The following is a 26930-nucleotide window of genomic DNA, read 5'->3' on the forward strand; positions in this document are numbered from 1 at the left end:
TTTTGGTATTCCCATCATCTCCGAGTTTGTTTGTTATATTTGTATGTTGGTTTCAAAAAAATTCGTGTTTAGAATTGACTGGGAGCTGAATGCTATTTAGTTCTAGAAATGTCGAGCATGCAACAAATATCTTCAAAATGAACGGGTTTTCATTCTGAAACAAAAACATAAATTGCTGGAGAAGCTCAGCAGGTCTGGCAGCATCCGTCGAGAGAAAGCAGAATTAAGTTTCAAATCCAGTGACTATGGAAGTGGAATGGGGTGGGTGGAACTCCAATAATAAAAGTTAAATATGTCTGGAAATCGTAGAATTTCTCCACTGTGGAAAGAGGCTATTTGGCCTATCAAGTCTGCACTAATCCTTGGAAGAGCACCCCACCCAGACCCAGCTCCCTGTCCTTTCCCCGGAACCTTGCATTTGCCATGGTTGATCCACCCAGCCCATACATCTTTGGATTGTGGAAGGAAACTGGAACACTTGGCAGAAACCCCCACAGAAATGAGGAGAATGCGCAAACTGCGCACAGCCACCCAAGGCTGGAATTGAACACAAGTCCCAGGCACTGTAAAGGCAGTGGTCTTGGGTGGAAACAGAAAATGTTGAAAATACTGAATAGTTCAGGCAGCATCAATGAAGAGACAAACAAGGCGTTTTTAAGTTAATGAACTTGCAGCTGAAACTGAGCATGATGATCAGGCAAAATATGGCTTGGATCCTTTTCAGTGGGACAGTTCGAGTGACAACTGTACAGTGCAAAAGGACAGAACAATAGTATCTTTATGAAACTTCTTTGGCTTCTTACATTGCTTTTATTGCATCACCCTTCTTTAGGCTCCAAGCCACAAGAGAAAGCTGAAACTTTTGCCAAATTTATATTCTCCACAATGATCAAAAGTCAATTTAACTTTTTTTATTTCACTGAACATGGAAGTTGCTGACCAGGCCAGTATTTATTGCCCATCCCTAAATTTCCCAAAGGGCAGTTGAGAATCAACACCATTTCTATGGGGCTGGAGTCACATGTAGGGCAGACCAGGTAAGGATGGCAGATTTTCTCCCCTAAAGTACATTAGTGAATCAGATGAATTTTTCCAGTCAGCAGTGGTTTCATGGTCATCATTCGTCTCTTAATCCCAATTTTTGAAAATTGAATTCCACTTCCACTATCTACCATAGTGGCATTTGAACCTGTGTCACCAGAACGTTACCTGGGTCTCTGGCTTAATAATCTAGTGTTAATACCAATAACTAATAACAAATAATAACTAAGAGTTACTAATGACCAGTTTGGCTCACTCTTAAAGAAAAGAAAGTATGTGAAGGCAACTTTCTGCTTGCGTAACAATATATTCTTTCGATTTCAATCCCAACAGAAGGGTTTTCTTGATGAAGACAAGTACCAAAGTAACTGAGGGATAGATCAAGCAAAAGAACAAAAGAGAAGTACAGCACAGGAACAGGCCCTTTGGGCCTCGAAGCCTGTGCTGATCATCATGCTCTGACTAAACTAAAAAACAAACATGCCCTAATTCATTCCGTATCCCTCTGTTCCCTCCCTATTCATGGAACCATCCAGATGCTTCTTCAATATCGCCAACCTGCCTACTTCCACCATCTCTGGCAGTATGTTCCAGACTCCTACCACGCTCTGTGTGGAAAGCTTTCTTCGCACATCTCCCTTAAACTTTTGTCTTCTCAACTTGAACGTGTGCACCCTTATAATTGAAACTCCAACCCTGGGCAAAAGCCTCTGACTATCCACCCAACTATACCTCTCATAATTTTGTAGACCTCAATCGAGTCTCCTCCCAGACGCCGTTTTTCCAGTGAAAACAATCCTCATCTATTTAACCTCTCCTAATAGCCAATGCCCTCGAGACCATGTAACATCCTGGTGAACCTTCTCTGCACTCTGTCCAAAGTGTCTACATCGTTCTGGTCGTGTGGTAACCAAAACTGCACACAATACTCCAAATGCAGCCGAACACGTATTTTATATAGCTGCAACATGTTTTGGCAACTCGTGTACTCCATGTCCTGTCTAATGAAGGAAAGCATGCTATATGCCTTTTTAATCATTTTGGCCACCTGTGTTGCCACTTTTATGAAACTATGGACCTGTACGTCCAGATTCGTCTGTATGGTAATTTCCTAAGGGTTCTGCTATTAACAGTATAATTCACACCTAAATTTGGATCCTCCAAAATGCCTCACCTCACACTTGTCTGGATTAAACTCCATCAGCCATTTCTGTGCCCAAGTTGCTAATCTGTCTGTATCCTGTTGTACCCTTTTAGTCAGCACTATCAGCAACTCCACCAATCTTTGTGTCATCTACAGACTTATTAATCAAAACGCCCACGTTTTCCTCCAGATCATTTTTATATACTACAAACAATAGTGGACCTAAGACTGATCTCTGTGGCACACAACACTGGTTACCAGTCTCCATTCTGAAAAATACCCTTCCACCACTACTCTGTCTTCTAATGACCAAGCCAGTTTTGTAACCATCTAGCCAGCCCAACTGAATCCCACGTGATTTTAGTTTTTGTACCAATCTGCCATGTGCGACTTTATCAAATGCCTTACAAAAGTCATATAAACAGCCCTTTCCTCATCAGTTATCTTTGACAGCTGTTCAAAAAATTTGATCAGGCTGGTGAGACATGACCTTCCCTGTACAAAACCATGCTGCCTGTCACTAACTAGTCCATTTTCCTTCAAATATGCATATATCCTGTCCCTCAGTGTCTTCTCCAAGAGCTTCCCCACTACAGATTTCAGACTGTCCGGCCTATAATTTCCTGGATTATTCCTGCTTGCTTTCTTAAACAAGGGAACAACATTAGCTAATCTTGAGTCCTCTGAAACCTCGCCTGTGGTCAAGGAGGATGTGAAGTTATCTGCTAATGCCCCAGCTATTTCTTCCCTTGCCTCTCACAGTAACCTGAGATAGATCACATCTGGCCCCAGGGACTTGTCCACCTTAATGCAGTTTAGGATACCCAAACTTCCTGCTTTAATATATTGACATTCTGTAGAGTATTCACACACTCATGCCTGACCTCAACATCAATCATATCCTGCTTCTCGGTGAATTCGGATACAAAATACTCATTAAGGATCTCTCCCACTTCCTGTAGCTCCATCCATAACTTCCCTCTTTTGTCCTCGAGTGGGCCTACTCTTTCCCTTGCTACCCTCTTCTAATATATGCATAAAAAGCCTTGAGATTTCCCTTGACCCTGTTTGCTAAAGACATTTCATGGCACCTCCTAGCCTTCCTAGTTCTGCTTTTAAGTTCCTTCCTAATTTCTCTATACGCCTCAAGGGCTTTGTCAGTTTGTATTAGCCTAGACCTATGGTATGATTTCTTTTCCATTTGACTAAGTTTACAATTTCCTTGTCATCCATGGTTCCTAGATTCTTCCATTCCTATCCTTCAGTTTGTAGGGACATGTCCTACACTTTAATCAACTGGTCTTTAAAAGCCTCCCACATGCCAGATGTAGATTTGCTCTCAAATAAATGCTCCTAATCCACATTCACCAGTTTTTGTCTAATTTGGATGTAATTGGCCCTTGCCCAATTAAATATCCTAACCTGAGAGCCACTCATTGTCCTTGTCCTTGATTACTACGTGAAATCTTAAGGAGTTATGGTCACTAAGCCCAAAATGCTCTCCTACTGAAACACCAAGCAACTGTCTTCAACTACTGTTCAAGTCTGGTGTATAAACTTGGTGAATGGGAGGATCCTCTGGCTGTGAGAGTCGTTCTTGGCTTTGAGGTATTTTTCAGCACTCAGATTTACTCACTTCTTTGGGGAAATAATTTATTTTTTTTTACAAGTTTTGCATTGTTTTTGGAGCTTAAAAAAATCAAAAACAAAGATACCTTAAAAAGGAGGAAGGAGGGTTTCGGTAGAGCGACCACGTGGCAAGGTCAGAGACAGGAATTGCATAAGGCTGCGAGATTGGCTTTTTATGAGGCAGCTAACCAGTATAGTTTCACTTCTGTCAGACTGAGAAATTACATAAAGCTCTGAATGTCGGGTTTCACTAAGATAACAAACACATTTGAAGTTTCACACGTGAAGTGGGAGGTTTAATACCCAGCTTTCAGGCGCAGCTGTAGAGGTATCAGTGATTTTAAAAGAAAAACATTTGATTTTAAGACTTACACAAATTTTAAATCGTATTATTTTTGTAAATCTGTAATAGTGAATAAGATAAGGACACTTTTTATTCCTTGCTATGTTTATACTGTAATCTCTCTTGATTGACTTTTAAGATGAAGAATTGGTAGCGGGTTTTGAGAAGATGTGTAGCTCAGGTTGAGGTTCTGGACGTGAGTTTGCTCGCTGAGCTGGAAGGTTCGTTTTCAGACGTTTTATCACTTTTTTTTATTTGAAAAAATATACGCTATTCATAGAATGTGCAAAAAAATAAAACATTTATACACCGACCCAGTCATGCAAGCCGCTCTGGGTTACCCGGGGGTACGTACACCAACTAAAGGCAAAAACAAAACGAAGAAAAAAAGGCAAAGAAACTACCCGGCAGTCGTCTCCCCGCACAGTCCCAGTTAGCCCCCTGACCAGTTGGGAAAGGCACCAGCTGGGCCCAGTTACCAGATAGGGCCCTTTTTTCTATTCTGGATGAGGGGTTTCATATGGTGGTCTTTCCCCACTGCTGCCCCAAGCTTTAGCGCGTCCCTCAGCATGTAGTCCTGGACCTTTGAGTGTGCCAGTCTGCAACACTCGGTCGGGGTTAGTTCTTTCAACTGGCAGACCAGCAAGTTGTGGGCAGACCAAAGAGCATCTTTCACCGCATTGATGGTCCTCCAGGCGCAGTTGATGTTGGTCTTGGCGTGCGTCCCGGGAAACAGCCCGTATAGCACGGAGTCCCATGTCATGGAGCTGCTCAGGACGAACCTCGACAAATACCACTGCATCCCCCTCCAGACCTCCTGCGCATAGGCACACTCCAGAAGGAGGTGATCGTCCCCCCCCGCAGCCGCCTCGAGGGCAGCGTGCAGTGGCGCAGAGATTCCGGGCATGCATAAAGGATCTCACTGGCAGAGCCCCTCTTGCCGCCAGCCAAGCAATGTCCTTGTGCTTGTTTGTAAGTTCTGGCGATGAGGCATTCTGCCAAACGACTTTGGCAGTCTGCGTGGGGAACCACACGACGGGATTCACCCTCTCCTTTTCCCGAAGGGTATCGAGGATACAAGGTGCTGACCACTGCCTGACGGACTTGTGGTCAAAGGTGTTTCCGTTCAAAAATTTCTCCATGAAGGACAGGTGGTACGGGACGGTCCAACTACTCGGAGCGTTCCGCGGCAACGAGGCCAGGCCCATCCTTCGCAACACCGGGGACAGGTAGAACCTCAGTAAGTAGTGACACTTGGTGTTTGCGTACTGAGGATCTATGCACAGCTTGATGCAGCCGCACACAAAGGTAGCCATCAGGGCGAGGGTGGCGTTCGGTACATCCTTTTCCCCCATTTATCAGGTCTTTGTACATGGTGTCCCTGCGGACCCCGGTCCATCCTCGACCCCCAAATGAACTTGAAGATGGCCCGGGTGACCACAGCGGCGCAGGTCCAGGGAATAGGCCAGGCCTGCGCCACATACAACAGTACCGAAAGCCCCTCGCACCTGACAGCCAGGCTTTTACCCGCAATGGAGAGGGGCCGGAGCGTCCCAACTACCCAGCTTCTGCTTCAGTTTGGTGATACGCTCCTCCCAAGTCTTAGTGCACGCCCCAGCTCCACCGAACCAAACACCCCGCACCTTCAGGTAGTCTGTCCTGATGGTGAAGGGGATGAAGGAGGGTTTGTCCCAGTTCCCGAAGAACATGACCTCGCTCTTATCCCGATTGACTTTGGCACCCGAGGCCAGTTCAAACTGGCCGCAGATGTCCAACAGCCTACTCACAGACCGACGATCAGTGCAGAAGACGGCGACGTCGTCCATGTACAGGGAGGTCTTGACCTGAAGGCCTCCGCTGCCTGGGATTGTCACGCCTTTAAGGCTCACATCCTTCCTGATGGATGCAGCGAAGGGCTCCACACAGCACACGAACAAGGCAGGAGAGAGCGGACAGCCCTGCTTGACTCCAGATCTGACGGGAAGACGGTCCGATTCCTACCCGTTGATCGAGACTGCGCTAACGATGTTGGTGTATCCAATTGGATTCAGCTGGATCCAATTTAGGATGCCCGTCCCGAACCCCAATTTGGAGAGGACGTCCCTCATGTAAGCATGAGAGACCCTGTCGAAGGCCTTCTGCTGGTCCAGGCTGACGAGGCAGGTGCAAGTCTATCCTTGAGCCGATAGACCCATCTGGCCTCGACCAGGTGTATCTCCGCTGCGCTCCGTCTGCAGGGGTGCTGAAGACGTCGAGCAGCTTGACGTCCTTCACCGTGCCCATCAGGAATCTGGATGTGACGTCCAGTTGACTCCCCCAACGCCGGATCTTCCATCTGCATCGATGATGTAGTTGAAGTCTCTGCCTAGGATGACCGGCCTGGACGTAGCCAGCAGGGGTGGAAGCTGCTGCAGGACGGCCAACCGCTTACTCCATACTGCTGGGGCGTACACGTTGATCGGCCTCAGGGGAGCGTTCCTGTCGGTGACATCAGCCACTAGGAGGCGCTTCCCCACCACCTCCTGAACTTGAGAGATGGTGAAGTTGCGCCCCCTCAGCAGAATAGCCAGGCCCGAGGAGCGACGGTTGTTACCCCCCAACCAGATCGAAGGCCCACAGGTACAGGCACCGGACCATTTCCCGTACCTGCTGAGGTGCGGTATCCCGCACTCCTGCAGAACAGGAGGTCTACCTTGACGGTGGTCAGGTAGGCCAAAGTGGACACACATCTTATGGTGGACTTGACACTGCGCACATTAACGCTCGCAACTCGTACCCCCATTGTGGGCAGTGACCGCAGTACCCTCCCCAAGTCCAACGTCCAGCCCCTCTATCTGTCCCTTCATGCCCACTGCCCGGGCTAACTGCTGGATGCTCTCTGCACTCAGGAAACTGTCCGGGTGGCATCCCCCTGTCAGGGGTACGGAGGCAGGAAAGTCCGGCTCTGGGTCAGGCTGGGGAAACGCTTTTTCCTCCTTCCCGCCTGAAAATTCCGGGGGGCCCTCTAGGGCCCCAGCGGTGCGTGACTGGGTGTCGGTGGGTGCCTCAGGACGCCTCCCCTCACCTGGAAGTGGGGTGCTGCTTTCCTTTTCCCTGGAGATCTTTAGCTTCTGCTTTGGGCAGTCCTCCTCTGAATCTCCCTCGTCAGAGGAGCTCTTATAGCCCCCCTGTAGCTGCCTCTTCCCGCCTGACGGTTGCGGTGCCTGGGCCCGCCGGCGCGCCTTCCTCCTCACTTACCGGACCGTCGTCCGCTCCCCTGGGTCACTTGTCACCTCCTCCATCGACTACGGGTTGTCAGGGGGGAGCGGGGCCTGCAGGGGCGCCCTGCTGGCCTTGGGTTCATCCTGCGGGGCTGGGCCTTCCTGCATGACCTGGCCCTCGTGCACATTAGGGGGGTCCTTGCAGGGCCCTGGTGCCTTCCTCTCTGCCGGGGGGGGCTTGCCCCGCATTGCCCCTGCTGGCAACCTGGGCGTAGGTGGTCCCCTGCCGTGGGCATGCCCTATAGAGGTGGCCTGCTTCCCCGCAAAGGTTGCAGCTTTTTTCTTTTGGGCAATCCTTTGCAAGGTGTCCCTCCTCCCTGCAGATGGTGGCTTTGCAGTTGGCCGCCACGTGACCTGACCTACCGCAGGCATGGCAGACTTTAGGTTGCCCTGCGTAGGTCAGGTAGCCCTTGCTCCCGCCGATCGCGAAGCTGGACGGTGGGTGTACGATGTTCCCGTTCGAGCCCGTCCTCAGCGTCACCCTGACCTGCCTCTTAATGGTCCAGATCCCAAAGGGGTCCATGATGTTCGTTAGGTCCCCTTCCACCTTCACGTACCTTCCGAGGAAGGTCAGGACATCAACTGCTGGCACATGTGGATTGTACATGTGTACAGTCACCATACGGCTCCTCTGCACTGGCATCACGAACAGCGGGACAGCGGTCACTACAGAGAGGGGGCCCTCACCTCCTTTCTCCTTGAAAACCTCCAGGAAGCGCTCGCAAAGCTTGGCACTCCTGAAGATTACATCATAACAACCTCCTCCAGGGAAATCCTGCAGGCAGTAAATGTCCGCAGCAGTGAACCCTCAACAGGCCATCAGGACCCTCTTCACAAAGAAGGTGCTGTCCACAGGTGCACCTTCATCCACCTTCCTCACGGAAATGCGGATGGTGTTCCGGACCCCCTCACCCAGGGCACGACCGCTCACCGCAGCCATCGTTGCAGGTTGCCTGCTCCCCTGAACCAGCGTTAGGCCAAAGCTAGCATTAAGATCCACCGGTTGCAAGGGTGCACAGCCAACCTGACGTCTTCCTTCCAACTCCAACACAGTCCCGCTCTCCGCTTCTCGGTCCACAAAAGAGTGGGTCTTTATTTTGTTCCGGATGTAAGCTGGCTCACTGAGCTGGAAGGTTCGTTCCCAGACAATCTGTCACCCTTCTAGGCAACATCATCAGTGAGCCTCCGGTGAAGTCCCGCTTTCTGTTTATCTGTTTAGGTTTCCTTGGGTTGGTGATGTCATTTCCTGCATTGGTGATGTCATTTCCTGCATTGGTGATGTCATTTCCTGTTCTTTTTCTCAGAGGATGGTAGATAGGCTCTAAATCAATGTGTTTGTTGATGGAGTTCCGGTTGGAATGCCATGTTTCTTGGAATTCTCGTGCGTGTCCCTGTTTGGCTTGTCCTAGGATGGATGTGTTTCCCAATCAAAGTGGTGTCCTTCCTCATCTTTATGTAAGGATACTCGTGATAGTGGGTCATGTCTTTTCGTGGCTTGTTGATGTTCATGTATCCTGGTGGCTAGCTTTCTGCCTGTTTGTCCAATGTAGTGTTTGTCACAGTTCTTGCAAGGTATTTTGTAGATGACGTTCGTTTTGCTTGTTGCCTGTGTAGGATTGGTGTTGTTATCCCACGGCAGTAACACTAATAACACGGCGCTTTGTGCAAAGTATGCCATTTTTGTTTTTAGGTAATTTCTGGGTCTGTATATCGATAAAGGGGCAAAAATGGCTTTCAGTAGGGGATTGTGCTCTTCCTATCGGATGTGAGAGATCAGGGAAAATTGTAATGTTCCTGCAGAGTTTGCCTGTAGGAAGTGCCTTTGGCTGTGAATTCCATCACACTATATGGATTGGTTGGAGTGGCATTTGTGGTACTGAGGTAAGAGGGAAGCGGGAATGGCATTTTTCGTTTGGGATAACTTTACAGCTATACTAGGGAAGATATTCCTGGGACATCATCCAGTGAAGTTGTAAGAGTGGAACTGAAAAATAAGAAAGGGACGACCACCTTTTTGAGATTGTATTATAAGCCCCACAATAATCATCAGGAAATTGAGAAGCAAATATGCAAGGAGGATCTCAGATATCTGTAAAAAATATAGGGTTGTAACGGGAGAGGATTTTAACTTCTCAAACGAAGACTGAGACTGTCATAGTGTTAAGGGCTTGGACAGGAAGGCGTTTGTTAAGTGTGTACAAGAAATCTTTCTTATTCAATGCGTGGACGTATCCAATAAAGAATGAACAATATTTGACTTTCTGTTGGTAAATAATGCAGGGCAAGTTATGGAGGTGTCATTGGGGGACCACTTTGGGGCAAGCAATCACAATTTGCTTAGTTTTAAAATAGTTATGAGAAAGGATGGAAATAATCAAAAAGTTAAAGTCCTAAATTGGAGTAAGACAAATTATAATGAAAATAGATAGGATCTTGCAAATGTTGATTAGGCAAGGCTATTCACAATTAAAGTGACATTGGGAAGTGGGTCGCCTTTAAAAATGAGAAAATAAGAGTTCAGAGACAGCATGTTCCTGTTGGTGTGAAGGGCAAAGCTGGTAGGTGTAGGGAATGCTGGCTGACTAGAAAAATTGAGGCTCTGGTCAAGAAAATGGTGATATATATTAGGTATAGTTAGCTGGGATTGAGGGAAACCCTAGAGGAGTGCAAGAGCAGTGGGAGTATACTTAAGAGGGAGATCAGGAGGGTGAAAAAGGTTTAAGATATAGTTTTGGCAAATAGAGTTAAGGAGAATTGAAAAAGATTCCATAAGTATATTAAAGGAAAAAGAGTAACTAGGGAGAGAATAGGGCCCCTCAAAGATCAACATGGCCATCCATATTTGGAACCACAGGAGATGGGTGAGATACTAAACAAATATTTTGTGTCTGTAGTTACTGTGGAGAAGGACATGGAAGTAGGATACTTGGGGAAATAAATAGTGATGTCTTGAAAAAAAATCATAATACAGGAGAGGAGGTGCTGGACATCTTAAAATATAAAAAGGTAGATAATTCCCTAGGTGTTATCAGGTGTTTCCCAGTACTTTGTGGGAAGCTAAGGAAGGGAATGCTGGATCCTTTGCTGAGATATTTGTACCATCAACAGTAACATGTGAGGAAGACTGGACATTTACTGGTGTGGTGCCATTATTTTAAAAAGGCTGTAAGGAAAAGCTCAGCAGGTCTGGTACCATCCAGGGAAAGAAATCAGAGTTAACATTTTGGGTCGAGCGATCCTTGCTCAGAATTCTGAGTTCTCTCCACAGATACTGCCAAACCTGCTGAGATTTTCCAGCAATTTCTGTTTACAAGGATGTTGATAGAATTGAAGGGTTTGAGTTACAGGGAGGCTGAATAGTCTGGAGCTTTTTCCCTGGAGTGTCAGAGGCTAAGGGGTGACCTTATAAAGATTTATTAAAATCGTGAGGAGCATTGTCAGGGTGAATAACCACGGTCTTTTTCCTAGGGTAGGAGAGTCCAAATGCTATGGGGCCTACTTTTATTGTCTAGGACTGGTTTGAATATTTTCCCCTAATACTTGTAGTGATTTTCTTTCTAGATTAGGTGGATCCATAACTACTTCAGAATGTATATCTATGATTACTTGAAGGCTCTCACCTAAAACCCAAAGTTAGTATTTTAACAGGTTGATTAAATAATTCAAAGGAGTGTCACTAATTAGTGTGAAATGTTCTTATCCATGTCTTATGCATAAACAATTGCAGGTTTACATTCTATTGCAGTCAGGTAACCTTAAGTCTACAGAGCTACTATTGTTCGACTTGTGAACGCTACATTGACAAATATTTTCCCGAGTTCTCTAACTACTGCCTTCTGCATTAGTTATGGGCAGCCCGAACAGGGACTAAGTCAGATTGGGATGACTGGTCAGTGTGGACGAGTTGGACAGAGGGGCCTATTTCCATGCTGTACAACTCTATGACTCTATTAGGAAATTTTAAATACCAACAGAGAATTACTGAAAAAGCACTAAGGGGGAAGAAGATGAAGTATAAGGGTAAGTAAATAGTAATATGACAGAAGATTGCATGGGTGTTTTTATATATATAAAATATGAGAGCGAGGCAAGACTGGACATTCGACTACTGAAAAAGGAGGCTGGAGAAGCAGTAATGGGGAGCAAAGAAATGGAGGAACCGAACAATAACTTACGTCAGTTTTCATGGTGGCAGACACCAGCAGTACACCCGAATTTCAAGAGAGTCAGAGTGCAGACGTGAGTGTTGTGGCCATCACTAAGGTAAAGTAAGCTGAAACGTCTTAAGATGGATAAATAACCCAGACCAGATGGTCTACATCCCAGTTTCAGAAGGAGATAGCTAAGGAGATTGTAGAGGCATTGAGAGAGGTCTTTCAGGAATCACTGCAGCCAGGGAGCATTCTCGAGGATTGGAAAATGGCCCCTGTTTAAGAAAGGAGAGAGGCAGAAGACAGGAAACCATAGGCCAGTTAGCCTGACCTAAAGTCAATTGCAAGATTTTAGAGTTCATTATTAAGGTGAAATTGTTGAGACTTTCAAGTGCCTGGTAAAATAGGGTGAGTCAGCACTGCTTCATTAAGTGCATGTCATGCTTGACAAATCTTTTAGAATTCTTTGAGGAGGTAACAAGCAGGTTAGACAAAGGAGAGCCAGAGGATGAGATTTATTTAGATGTCCAGAAGACCTTTCACAGTGTGCACACTGGAGGCTGCTAAGTAAGACATGGTGTCGGGGGCAAGGTATTGGCATGGATAGAGGACGGGCAGAAGACAGAGAGTGGGGATAAAGGGGCCTTTTTCAGATTGGCAGTCAATGACTAGTGGAGTATTGCAGATATCAATGTTGGGACCACAACTAGTCTCTAATCCTTTCACAATCTGGATGAAGGAACTGAGACTGTTGTTGCTAAGTTTGCAGATAACACAAAGATAGGTTGCGTAGTATGAGGAATTGAGGCATAGACTATTTTCCAAACAGGGAAAGGTTTTGGAAAGTCCTTGTATAGGATTTTCTTAAGGTTAATATGAAGGCTCAGTTGACAATTAGGTAATTGCAACATTAGAATTTTGCTCAAGAAAGCTAGAATATAAGATCAGAGATATACTGCTGTATGAGGCTCTGGTTAGAACACATTTGGAATATTGTGAGCAGCTTTGGCCCCGTTTTTAAGGAAGGATGTGCTGGCATTGGATGGGGTCCAGAGGAGGTTTACAAGAATGATGTTGAGGATGTAAAGCTCGTCATAAGAGGAGTGGTTGAGGACTCTGGGGCTGTACTCAATGGAGTTTAGAAGGATGATGGGGATCTGATTGAAACTTACAGAAAATTAAGAGGTCTGGATAGAGTGGATGTGGAAAAGATGCTTCCACTAGTAGGAGGACTAGGAGTTGAGTACACAGCCTCAAAGTTAAGGGACCATCCTTTGGAACTGAGATAAGGAGGAATATGTTTAGCCAGAGGGTGGTTCATCTGTAGAACTCATTACCGCAGAGGGCTGTGAGACCAAGTCATTAAGCATGTTTAACATAGAGATAGATAGGTTCTTGATGAGCAAAGGGATCAAGGGCTGTGGGGAGAAGGCGGGGGAATAGGATTGAAAATAATCTCAGCCATAATCGAATGGCGGACTGAATTCGATGTGCTGAATGGGCGAATTCTGCTCTTATACCTAACGATCTAAAATGTGATTGAAACTCAGAAGGTCTGGCAGCATTTGTGGAGCGAGAAACAGAGTTAATGTTTTGAGTCCCTTAATCAGATTTGAAATATTAACTCTGTTTCTCGCGCCACAAATGCTGCCAGGCTAACTGAATTTTTTAGAATTTTCACTTTTCATTCAGAATTACTATCAGCTGGGATCATAATAGTATTCAAATACCTTGAATGGATTTTAAAAATAGAACAGAAAGAATTTACGTTCAAAGGATGTATTTACATTCACCATCCAATTCACACGTTAAGAATGATGTCGGATGAAATATCAGAAGATTGTTAAGTGAATTATACAATTGCACAAGTCTTTGACTCCAGGAGATGTAAGGAAAACTGAGCAAAAACTCAAGTCTGTGGCAATCTTTGTGTGGAACAAGTAAGTAAAATTGTTATATAAACCTTGTTTTTTTTCACTTTCATACTTCACTTTTCACTTTCAGTGTATCTGTAAGTATGCTGAGATAACTCATAAATCTCCAAGCTGGTGCGTTGAAATCATTCTTATGCATTCTTTTAATGAAAAATTGGATGCGAGGGGACAGTTTCTGTTTTTTTTTCTAAGGATAAATTGCTGCTGAAGTTATTGACAGCTTTATGCATTTGATATGTTATGTTCTGTACTGCATTCTTTTAGCTACTAACAAAGATAATTTACAGTCACATGCTAAATAAACCATTCTATAATTAGCTAAAACTGGTAGGAAAACTCTGGTTCTGTGAGATTAGAAAAGTGGAGATACATTAAATGTCATGTACATAAGATGTAGGTTTTGTTCAAATTATATCAGTTGAGAAAAGTGGTGAAATGCAAGCAACCTGATTGCTCAGTAGAAAAAGCCATGTAAATAGTGATCCTTCCATGGTGAATAATCTTGAATTGTTTGAATGTTATCCTCCATGTCAGTGACATTCCATCAAGAGAGTTTTTTTCTTTATTCATTACTGGTGTATAGGATGGGCTGAAGGGCTAAACCTGTTCATGAACCTTGTAGAAGTGTTAACTCTTAGTGGTCTGGTTGAAAGCACCTTTGTTTGTTGGTTGCTAAATGTCGTCCAGTACAATTTGTGTCTTTTTGTTCCCTGGAGCTTGGAGATCTGCAGATACTTTGAAGTTTCTGTTTGCAATTTGGGAATGTGTAGTATTTTGAAAGCCTGGTGTGTGCCTTTGTGCGCATGTATTAGTGTGGAACATATATGGTTAATGTAGGATAACAAAGTGTGGAGCTGGACGAACACAGCAGGCCAAGCAGCATCTCAGGAGCACAAAACCTGACGTTTCGTGCCTAGACCCTTCATCAGAGAGGGGAATGGGGAGAGAGAACTGGAATAAATAGGGAGAGAGGGGGAGGCGGACTGAAGATGGAGAGAAAAGAAGATAGGTAGAGAGGAGAGTATAGGTAGGGAGGGGATAGGTCAGTCCAGGGAAGACGGACAGGTCAAGGAGGTGGGATGAGGTGGTAGGTAGGAAATGGAGGTGCGGCTTGAGGTGGGAGGAAGGGATGGGTGAGAGGAAGAACAGGTTAGGGAAGCGGAGACAGGCTGGGCCGGTTTTGGGATGCAGTGGGGGGAGGGGAAGAACTGGGCTGGTTTTGGGTTGCAGTGGTGGAAGGGGAGATTTTGAAGCTTGTGAAGTCCACATTGATACCATTGGGCAGCAGGGTTCCAAAGCGGAATATGAGTTGCTGTTCTTGTAACCTTCGGGTTGCATCATTGTGGCACTGCAGGAGGCCCATGATGGACATGTCGTCTGAGGAATGGGAGGGGGAGTTAAAATGGTTCATGACTGGGAGGTGCGGTTGTTTGTTGCGAACCGAGCGGAGGTGTTCTGCAAAGCAGTCCCCAAGCCGTCGCTTGGTTTCCCCAATGTAGAGGAAGCCACACCGGGTACTATGGATACAATGTACCACATTGGCAGATGTGCAGGTGAACAACTGCTTGACGTGGAAGGTCATCTTGGTGCCTGGGATGGGGGTGAGGGAGGAGGTGTGGGGGCAAGTGTAGCATTTCCTGCGGTTGCAGGGTAAGGTGCTGGGTGTGGTGGGTTTGGAGGGGAGTGTGGAGCGGACAAGGGAGTCGCGGAGAGAGTGGTCTCTCCGGAAAGCAGACAAGGGTAGGGATGGAAAAATGGCTTGGGTGGTGGGGTCGGATTGTAGATGGTGGAAGTGTCGGAGGATGATGCGTTGTATCCGGAGGTTGGTGGGGTGGTATGAGACATCGAGGGGTTCCTCTGGGGGCGGTTGTGGTGGGGGCGGGGAGTGAGGGATGTGTTGCGGGAAATGTGGGAGATGCGGTCAAGGGCATTCTCGACCACTGTGGGGAAAGTTGTGGTACTTGAAGAACGTGGACATCTGGGATGTGCGGGAGTGGAATGCCTCATCGTGGGAGCAGATGCGGCGGAGGCGGAGGAATTGGGAATAGGGGATGGAATTTTTGCAGGAGGGTGGGTGGGTGGAGGTGTATTCTGGGTAGCTGTGGGAGTCAGTGGGCTTGAAATGGACATCAGTTTCTAGCTGGTTACCTGAGATGGAGACTGAGAGATCCAGGAAGGTGAGGGATGTGTTGGAGATGGCCCAGTTGAACTTGAGGTTGGGGCGGAAGGTGTTGGTGAAGTGGATGAACTGTTCGAGCTCCTCTGGGGAGCAAGAGGTGGCGCCGATACAGTCATCAATGTAACGGAGGAAGAGGTGGGGTTTGGGGCCTGTGTAGGTGCAGAAGAGGGACTGTTCCACGTAACCTATGGTTAATGTAGTGTCCTTTTAGGAAATCATCGCCTCCCCGTGCCACCTGACTGAGGTGACCAGAATATCATCTACATATTTTTTTTTCATTTAATCTATTTACATAATTTGCTCTTAAATTCAGTATATTCCAGATTTAGATTCCTTATTTTGTTTTTTCTAATCCTCCAGTTCCCTATCCACAGATTACCTCATCCAACAGCAGTAAAATAACATCATACATGGATTCAAAATTTCTCCAGCTCTGTTCATCAGTGATCCACCTTAAGGATATATCTTCAATATGTTTTCCTCCTTGCCAATTTTATGAATGAGTGTATCATTGAGTGGTATCTATTTCAAAATGCAGGCACCCCGTTTTGAGTCACACTATACATGGTATCAAACAATACACTTCTAACGTTCAACTTATGTTTCTTGCCTTTTATTTTTCACAGGGTTCCCTTACCACAGACTCTTAAATGACTTGAGACTTAGCTCAGCCTTCTTTCACATTCAGTAACTGTCTTGACTCAGTACAATTTCACCTACTGGTTTAAACATTGGAATACATACATCATACAAATTTGCAAGATAGTGTATCTGTTTATCATCCAATGAGCCCTTTCATTCAGTCCACTATTTCTCCCAGAATCAATATGCCTTCATTTCTGTAACATTTTGACATAATGACCAATAATCAAATTTTTAAATTTGATTGCAATTCTTTTTCTATCCCTATCATTAATACTACTTTCATTGTTTTAAAGTCAGTTTCTCTATGGATTCTGTGTCAGTGTCTTATCGTTTAAACTATGTCTTTGTGCTCTTCCAAGTCAAACTAGTCCTTTTGTCAAGTAGGTGTACATGTCTGAGACTCGTTCTTCAGTGCATGTTTTTTTACTGTCTCATGTTTGTTACCTTTGAGGTAACATTTACTTTTGCATACATACCTCGGTAACCCAAGACCATGTCATGCATTCTTGACTCCTACGTGATCTTTTTATTTGTCTTTCGCGTTTGGTCCCGATGCCTCGGGTAGTGGCTTGATCACCAATGCAGTCTTTTTTAAAAAGAAAAACAAGGACACAAACATCACCTAGAGAAAACTATCAGATTCGTGCCATCATCTAAACCTCTTTTCACTATTGTAACATCTTAACCTAAATTACCGCAACCCATTATTCGATTTTTTTTTTGTCTCTGCCATCAGTCTCCACCCTTAATTACTTCATTTCATGCAATTTTTCAACTAAACTATTACCACCATATCTAATTCCAGAGATCTGTAATGATTTGTAGTCCATGGAACATAATCTTATAATATTTTAAAACAGAAGTCAAATATATCTGTTTGATTCAGGTACAGCATATTTTGTTTGTTCTTTTTATAAGATTTTCTTTATTTTTAAAAGTTACTTGATAAATCATTCTAGATGTATGATATATCTCTATGTAAATTTGTCCAAATTCAATATTCTGTTTACTCCCTTAATGTTAGTAACCATTTTTGTATACATTGAAATCACTGAGGCTATGTGCAGCATTTTATCATTTCCCAAAATCCCTTTAAATTTTCTGTTAACTATTCCATTTAAATGTTTTAGAATACAAGAACATGCAAGTCTTAATATAGTTTTTGTCATGAAATGCTTAAGTGTATGCAGGCTCAGTGGTTTTGAGATTCCTGACAGTCATTACAATTAATATTTCCACAGTACTTTCCCAACACTGAAATGTATTATTGATGAATGGCAAGATGGGTTGAGGGTACCTCATCCATCACTGTGTTGCACTGTTGAAATTCTGCAAATGGGTTCAGCCTTCAGTGTTTCCAATTTCTAAAAAATAAACTAGTTCCATCCACTCCATGTCAAGCAGAATAGGTTAATTAGTATTAATCTACTAATTCTACTAGATTCATAAAGAGGGCAGGGTATGGGACAATATTTAATTCAGGAAGGGGGAGTTACAATGCTATTAGGCAGGAACTATGGAGGATAAATTGGGAACAGATGTTCATAGGGAAATGCACAACAGAAATGCAGAGGCTGTTTAGGGAGCACTTGCTGCGAGTGTTGGATAGCTTTGTCCTACTGAGGTAAAGAAGGGGTGGTAAGGTGAAGGAACCTTGGAACATCTAGTCAAGAGGAAGAAGGAAACTTACTTAAAGTTGAGGAAACAAGGATCGTACAGGGCTGTAGAGGGTTACAAGGTAGGCTGTAAGGAACTGAAGATTGGACTTAGGAGACCTGGAAGGGGGCATTAAAAAGCCTTGGCAGTTAGGATTAAAGAAAGCTGTAAGGGGTTCTATATTTATGTGAGGAACAAGAGGATGGAATGAGGGTAGGGTCAATCAGGGATAGTGCAGGGAACTTGTGCCTGGAGTCGCAGGAGGCAGGGGAGGTCCTTAATGAATACTTTGCTTCAGTATTCACTAGTGAAAGGGACCTTGTTATTTGTGAGGACAGTGTGAAACAGGCTGATATGCTCAAAAAGGTTGATGTTAGGAAGGAAGATGTGCCAGAAATTTTGAAAAAATGAGGACAGGTAAGTCTCCTGGGCCAGATGGGATATATCCAAGGTTGGTACAGGACGTGAGGGAAGAGATTGCTGCGCCTTTGATAATAATCTTTGTGTCCTCACCGACAAGTGGAGTAGTACCAGATGATTGGAGGGTGACAAATGTTATTCACTTGTTCAAGAAAGAGAATAGGATAACCCTGAGAATTACAGACCAGCCAGTCTTAGTTTTGTGGTGGGCAAATTATTGGAGACTATTCTGAGAGAGAGTACTTATTATTTGGAAAAGCATAATTTGATTCGAGATAGTCAGCATGGCTTTATGAGGGGCAGGTCAGGCCTAACAAGCCTTATTGAATTCTTTGAGGATATGACAAAACACATTGATGAAGTTAGAGCAGTGGATGTGGTGTATGTGGATTTTAGCAAGGCATTTCATAAGGTTCCCCATGTAGGATCGGTCAGAAAGTAAGGAGACATAGGATTCATGGAAATTTGGCTGGATACAAAGCTGGCTGTTCAATAGAAGACAGAGGGAGGTAGTAGATGGAAAGTATTCAGCCTGGAGCCTGGTGACCAGTAGTGTTCCTCAGAGATCTGTTCTGGGACCTCTGCTGTTTGTGATCTTTATAAATAACTTGGATGAGAAAGTGGAAGGTTGGGTTAGTATGTTTACTGATGACACAAAGGTTGGTGGAGTTGTGGGTAGTGTGAAGGGCTGCTGTTGTTTGCCATGGGACATCGACAGGATGCAGAGCTGGGCAAGGAAATGGCAGATGCAATTCAACCTGGAAAAGTGTGAAGTGATTCATTTTTGAATGTTGAATTGGAGTGCAGAATACAGAGTTAATGGCAGGGTTTTTGGCAGTGTTGAGGAACAGAGGGATCTTGGGATCCATGTCCATAGATCCCTCAAAGTTGCCACTCAAGTTGATAAGGTTGTAAAGAAGGCATATGGTGTGTTGGCTTTCATTAGACCACACTTGGAATATTGTGCTCAGTTAAGTTGCCTCATTATAGGAAGAACGTGGAAGCATTAGAGAGGGTGCAGAGGAGATTTACCAGGATGCTGCCTGGACTGGAGGGCAGATCTTATAAGGAAAGATTGAGGGAGCTAGGGTTTTTCTGATTGGAGCGAAGAGGATGAGAAGTGACTTGATGATGAGGCAGAGGAGATAGCCAGAGACTTTTTCCCAGGGTGGAAATGGCTATCACAAGGGTGCTTAATTTTAAGGTGATTGGAGGAATGTACAGGGGAGATATCAGAGGTATGTTTTTCAGAGGTATGTTTTTTTACACAGAGTGGTGTGTGTGTGGAATGCACTGCCAGTTGTGGTAGTGGAGTCAGATACATTAGTGACGGTTAAGGAACTCGTGGATCGGCACATGGGTGATAGTAAAATGAAGAGTATGCAGGTTAGTTTTATCTTAGAGTAGGATAATAGGTTGGCACGACATTGTGGGCTGAAGGGCCTGTACTGTTGTATGTTCTAAATTCCACTATCTGCTGTGGTGACATTTGAACCTAGTTCCATAGAACATTAACTGGGCCACTGGATTAACAGTACAGTGATAATACCAATAGACCATTGCCTCCTCCTTATACAACCTCAGCACTCTATCTCTGTTCTTGTATTCTGGCCCTCTTGAAATGACTGCTAAAATTGCATTTGCCTTCCTAACTGCCAACTGAACTTGCACATTAATCTTAAGAAAATCTTGAAATAGGACTCCTACGTTCCTTTGTGCTTCAGAATTTTGAAGCCTTTCCCCATTTAGAAAATAGTCCATGCCTCTATTGTTGCTACCTAAGAGCATAACATCACGCTTTGTCACATTTTATTCCATTTGTCCACTCTCCTAGCTGTCCAAGTCCTTGTGTAGCCTCACCATGTCATTAACATTATTTGCCCCTCCACCTATCTTCGTGTCACCAGATAGTGTCAGCAGAGGTACCCTTCTGTGGAGAGAGAAACAGAGTTAATGTTTTGAGTCTGGTGTGACTCTACAAGTTTATTCAATGCACTTAACTCTATTACAGTATTAATGTTCTGATAGATGAATATTCTCAGCAAGTACTTACAGAAATACTTTGAGCAAACATTGTTATTGATTGAGTTAGTTCCACCAACTTAAAGAAAAGAAAAATTGCATTTGTAAATATTTGGGCATCTCAAAGCACTGTACAACCAATGAAACTTTTTTTGATATTTTCCCCACTAGCCCCACAACCCTTGGCACATTTCTCTGCAACCGCAGCAAGTGCAACACCTGCATCCTACACCTCCCCCCTCAAAGGCTCCAAACAAACCTTTCACATCAGACAGAGGTTCACCTGCACATCCATCAATGTGGTCTGTTGCATCCACTGCTCCCAATGTGGCCTCCACTAGATTGGGGAGACCAAGTGGAGGCTCGGAGACCTGTGCTCTGTTCACAACAAACAACAAAACCCTCCAGTCGCAAACCATTTTAGCTCCCCCTCACACTCCTTGGCAACTCCATCCTGGCTTCCTCCAGTGTCACAATGACACCACCAGAAAACTGGAGGTGCAGCACCTCATATTCTGCCTTGGGACCCTAAAACCAATGGTCTCAATGTGGACTTTATCAGTTTCAAAATCTCCCCACCCCCAGCGTCGTCATCATGATCAAGCCTCCCCCCTCATCCCTGCCGCCTTGACCTCACACAACCTGTCCAACATCTCTCCCATCTGTCCACTCCTCCCACCTCACTGACCACTGACTACCTGCACTCACCTATTACCATTCCCCAGTCACACCCCTCCTCTCTATATTTATTTCGGAGCTCCCTTCCTCCTTCCCCATTTCTGAAGAAGGGTCCTGATCCAAAACATCAACTTTCCTGGTCCTCTGATGCTGCCTGGCCTGCTGTGCTCCTCCAGCTCCACACTGTGTTATCGCTGATTCTAGCATCAGCAGTTCTTATTATTTCTGATTTTTTTGATGTTTAGTCACCTATAGAGGATTAATAATTGTGAGAAATTAGTTGAAAATTATTACATTGAATTGAAAATTAGACTGACATTAGCAAACAGAAGGTCATGACCATACTTACTTGAAGGGGAATGACAAAGGAGACGCGAATGTCTTTGTGAGGCCATTATGATGCGGTCTGCTCTGTGGTCACTCAAATGGATTAGCACTGACTCCACCTCAGTGCCCAGAATCAATTTAACTTGTATCGTGAATAGGCTCCCAGTATTGCCGAATCTTTTGGTACCATTTTACAAATTACTGCATTTCAAGAATACTTTATTGGTAGTAAAAGACTTTGACACACCGTAATGTCACCTCAGATTCTAAAGCACCAAAGCTTGTTCACCATCTGCAAGGCACAAGTCAAGAGTGTGATAGAATATTTTCTATTTGCCTGGATGGGTTCAGCATCAGCAACACTCAAGAGGCATGACACTATCCAGAACCAAGCAACCTGCTTGAATGGCACTTCATCTACCACCATAAACATTAACTCATTTCACCATTCATGCACATTGACAGCAGTTTGTATGATCAGCAAGACATGCTGTAGAAACTCACCAAGACTTCTTCAACAGCATCTTCCAAATCTGTGACATCCATCATGCAGAAGGAAAGGGGCAGCAGATGCATAGGAGCACCACCAGCTGCAAGTTCCATCCAAAACACACAGATACTGACTTGGAACAATATCGTCATTCCTTTACTGTGAATGAGTCAACAATTTGGAACTCCTTTCTTTGCAGCAAAGTGGATGTACCTATCCACCATGGACTGCAGTAGTACAAGAAGGCAGCTTCTCAAAGACAATTAGGAATAGACAATAAATGTTGGCCCAACTAGATGTTCTCAAGTCCAATGAATGATTAAAACAAATGGCTGACAGGTGTGGCAATTGTTGCTTTCCTTATTTGAACTAGATTTGTGTCATTTAATACTTTAGTTTGAGAATTCCAATGACTTTTATCTTTGTAACTACTTTTCACAGTAATTTTACTGAAGGCTTTCTGAGAATGTTGTGATTTTGTATTTACCTCTGTGGAAACAGAGAATGGGAAAGTATTTTGAAATGCTGAATAGACGTAAGTTTTGCAGGATCAGAAACAAAGTCGAGCCCATATTCTAACATATGATCTTAAATTCATGTTAAATATGGTAGATTTGTCATCCACTATGTACCTGCTAAACAGTCTCTTGCTAGGAGCTGGATTCTGTCATGTTCCATAAATTGTGTTCATGTACTTTGGTGTACTTTTAAGGTTATTATGCAATGCACTTACCATCCTCTGCAGCCTTCTTAATATACATTTAAGGTATTTTCATCGCTGCCTTTGTTAATAAGCTTCCCAGTCTTTTACAGCGATGATGACTTTTATGAATGATTCAATTTTGTCCAGGGGATGTCCCTAATACTTAGGAAAATTCATTATTATTGCTCAAGTTGACCTGTCATTTCGATGACATGAAACTAACTTTGAAAAATAACATAGAAATCATGTGGCCAAGACCGTTGGTGACATAGTGCCAGCAGTGAAACTGGATTGCCAAAGAAAGAGAAGAAAGCAGGAAAATTAATTATATAAAATCTGGACCATGTTTAAATAATCTATTAAAAGATGTTTTTGCTACGTATCTGACGTTGACGTCAGTTCTGACGTTCACGGAGTACTTTGATGTGTTCCCAATGTTCATAAATCCACTCAAAAGCGGATTTGAGATGCATTCAACTCGCATAGGTGTATAATTTTAAAAACCGAAAGAACTGCAAATGCTGTAAATCAGGAACAAAAACAGAAGTTGCTGGAAAAGCTCAGCAGGTCTGGCAGCATTTATGAAGAAAAAAAATCGGAGTTAACGTTACGGGTCTGGTAACCCTTCCTCAGAACTGGGTCGGTGTATAATTTGCAGCGCTTGGCTTGGGTAAACACTGTTCAATTGAGAATAGGGTAGTGGTACAGTAAGATACTGCACATTTTTTCCCCTTACTTTCGGAGGTATTTTTGAATGTACGACCGTGAAGGGTATTAAGATTTCCTCGTCTGCATCTGCGAACGACTTAGAATCTGTGATACAAACATTTGAAAATGCAAGCATTATCGAGAAAGGAATGAATGTATGAGCATCACCGAAAAAGCAGAATTGAGTAGCGCTATTCCGCCATTGGATTTTTAAGGCTTTCAGATGTCGATTGAACTGCAATGCACGTAAGCGGGGATCGGAAGGTACAAACATCTGAAACCTGTGTTTCAACAATGGATATTGCTTCTGGATTTCTATGATGGCCGAATGGATTTTATTGGACACCGCGGAAATATTTTGAGGGGAGAGTTAACGCATAGGCGGATGAGCGCAAAGTGTCCGGAGAAAAAAATTGAAAGGTCAGTGCCCTGAATAGTTAATGTAGAGCCATATGTCAAACTGCTTCAATGATGCTCGCGGAATGAATGGAACTTTGTTTGCTGTATGCACTGGTGACCGAAAATCTTCAATGCCTCAGCTTACAGCTTTTAACTTGCCTTTTTAATTACTCCGAGCAGTCCACTAATCTATGAATCAGGCGTCTGAAGAAAACGGTACAATTTTAGTGTTTTTTTACAAATGGAAAAGCAGCGCTAAATTCCATGTCTCGATCACTGCCATTAACGCGGGTATTCCCGCGGGAATATTCCATTTGCAGATTTTATGGAGTTATTGAGGGGAAATACTGGTATAAGTTGGCAATATTTGTAACCCTGAAGGAAACAGTTTGATCCTGAGAGCCGTCGCTGCGATTTGAGAATCAAAATTAATTTCAGTGGATTAGTCAAGGGTACTATTGCAACTTCTGTCTTCTGCGAGTCTCTAAGCGCGTGTTCCAAGTGTTTCGCTTTCCAATATTGTATTTTCCACCTTTTGGATTTATTTACGTTTCACTTTGCTTGTCGTGGCTAAACGCTGGTGTAGTTGTGCGTACTGCTGGTGACTGTAACAATATGCATACATTAACACGATGAGAAAATCAGTGGACGATGTAATAAATCATGCAAAATGTGTGCATACGTCGTGGAAAAAGTGCCGGCGTTGTAGAAAATATCCAGTTAGTAGATTGAATTTCTTTTTCGTTTGTGGTGCAAATAACTACACCACGTTGCTTTCTGCGATTTGTCTGGCACTTTAGACCAGTTTCAGAACTTCCAGTTTGCAGGCTCCAGCCTGTTTACCATGGACATGCAATTCCTTTATAGGCCCATCCCGCACCTTATTCCTCAACCGAGGATTCCCCAGCACCTTTGTCAACAGGCCCCTTAACTGGGTCCAACCGATCCTCCGCACTTCTGCCCTCATCCCCTCTCTTCCCTCCTGCAACAGCTTTAGTGTTCACCTTATCCTTATCTACTGCCTCACCAGCATCCACATCCAGAAGATCATCAGCCACAATTTCCACCACCTCCAGCAGGATGCCACCATCAGGTACATATTCCCCTCCTCATCCTTGCCTGCCTTCCACAGGGATCTTTCCCTCTGCGACTTCCTTCACTCCCAACATCTCACATAGCCCCAAGGCTCCTTCCCCTCTAATTGCTGAAAGTGTAATACCTGCCCATTTACTTATTCCTTCCTTACTATCCAAGGGTCCAAACATACCTTCCAGGTGAAGGATCACTTTACCTTCAGTTTGCACAATCTAGTCGACTGTATTTGCTACTCACAATGTGCTCTCCTTTGCATTGGGGAAATGAAGCGTAGACTGAATGACCACTTCACAGAACGTCCATGTTCTGCCTGCAAAGATGGCCTTGAGCTTCTAGTTGACTGCCACTTTAACACAACACCCCGTTCCCTGCCAACATCTCCGCCTCAGCCTTGCTGCAGTGTTCCACTGAAGCTCAGTGCAAGCTGGAAAGATAGCACCTCATTTTCTGCTTGGGAACTCTGCAGCCCCTCTGGACTCAATACTGAGTTTAATAATTTTAGGGTCTCAACTTTCCCATGTCCCAGCCTGTTACCCCACACACCAGGCCTTGTTATCAGAGATAATGGGAACTGCAGATGCTGGAGATTCCAAGATAATAAAATGTGAGGCTGGATGAACACAGCAGGCCAAGCAGCATCTCAGGAGCACAAAAGCTGACGTTTCGGGCCTAGACCCTTCATCAGAGAGGGGGATGGGGGGAGGGAACTGGAATAAATAGGGAGAGAGGGGGAGGCGGACCGAAGATGGAGAGTAAAGAAGATAGGTGGAGAGGGTGTAGGTGGGGAGGTAGGGAGGGGATAGGTCAGTCCAGGGAAGACGGACAGGTCAAGGAAGTGGGATGAGGTTAGTAGGTAGCTGGGGGTGCGGCTTGGGGTGGGAGGAAGGGATGGGTGAGAGGAAGAACCGGTTAGGGAGGCAGAGACAGGTTGGACTGGTTTTGTGCTCCTAAGATGCTGCTTGGCCTGCTGTGTTTGTCCAGCTCCACACTTTGTTAGCTGGGAAAATGTTGGTTTATATGCAGAAGACAGGGTGGGCGGAGGGTGTGAGGAGTAAATGATTGGTGGGGATATAGAGTCCCAAGAGAGAGAAAAGCAGTTGGGCAGCCAAAGGAGTTGATAACGATCTGGCTAGGAGGGTAAATAGCCATTAATGGAAACTGTTAGTGGCTAAGAGTAGGTAGTGTGTAATCGCAGGCAATGTGATAACAAGGCTTTATGTTGTCCAACTTTATGTAATCTGACAGGGAATGGCTAAGCCAGTTTTCCCTCCTATCCATTTGCATCTCACCTGGACTTGAGAGCGACAGGCATTGTACAAGGGAAAGCATGTGTGCGAGAGAGTAAGTAAGTTTTAATGGGGTTCAAACCTTAAAAAGTACTTGAATGATTTAGTGATCAGAGATAATGGGAACTGCAGATGCTGGAGAATCCAAGATAACAAAGTGTGGAGCTGGATGGACATAGCAGGCCAAGCAGCATCTCAGGAGCACAAAAGCTGATGTTTCGGGCCTAGACCCTTCATCAGAGAGGGGTATGGGGAGAGGGTTCTGGAATAAATAGGGAGAGAGGGGGAGGCGGACCGAAGATGGAGAGAAAAGAAGATAGGTGGAGAGGAGAGAATAGGTCGGGAGGGGATAGGTCAGTCCAGGGAAGACGGACAGGTCAAGGAGGCGGGATGAGGTTAGTAGGTAGGAAATGGAGGTGCGGCTTGAGGTGGGAGGAAGGGATAGGTGAGAGGAAGAACAGGGGACACCAGCCCAACTTGTCCCCGCCTCCCTAACCTGTTCTTCCTCTCATCTATCCCTTCCACCTTAAGCCGCACCTCCATTTCCTACCTGCTGTGTTCATCCAGCTGCACACTCTGTTATCTTGAATGATTTAGTGGATTGGTAGTTGCAAAAATTCTGTGGTGAATGTAAGATAAACGACTAGATAGTTGATACTTTGATCAAATTGGCAAGATTGATCTGTACTGGGCATGCTTAATGGAAAGGTTCTTGAGGAGATTAGGATGGGCTGTTTGAGTTTCTGCTCATAAGAAGGTAGCAATAAATGTCTTGATATACTCGCAGAATGCCAAGTGTTAGAGGAATGTTATAGGCTTA

At 44.6% G+C, this 26930-nt stretch overlaps 1 protein-coding gene across 1 annotated transcript in view; it reads left to right on the plus strand.

Annotated features, from left to right (window-relative positions):
* Positions 1-23042: 23042 nt before the first annotated feature.
* nlgn1 (neuroligin 1) overlaps positions 23043-26930 on the plus strand; it is a 573697-nt gene continuing 569809 nt past the window's right edge. The window contains exon 1 of the mRNA XM_048542420.2: positions 23043-23750. The gene's annotated coding sequence lies outside the window, so the exon portion shown is untranslated. The remainder of the gene's footprint in view (positions 23751-26930) is intronic.

Source organism: Stegostoma tigrinum, chromosome 14 (genome assembly GCF_030684315.1).
Source record: "Stegostoma tigrinum isolate sSteTig4 chromosome 14, sSteTig4.hap1, whole genome shotgun sequence".
Lineage (NCBI taxonomy): Eukaryota > Metazoa > Chordata > Chondrichthyes > Orectolobiformes > Stegostomatidae > Stegostoma > Stegostoma tigrinum.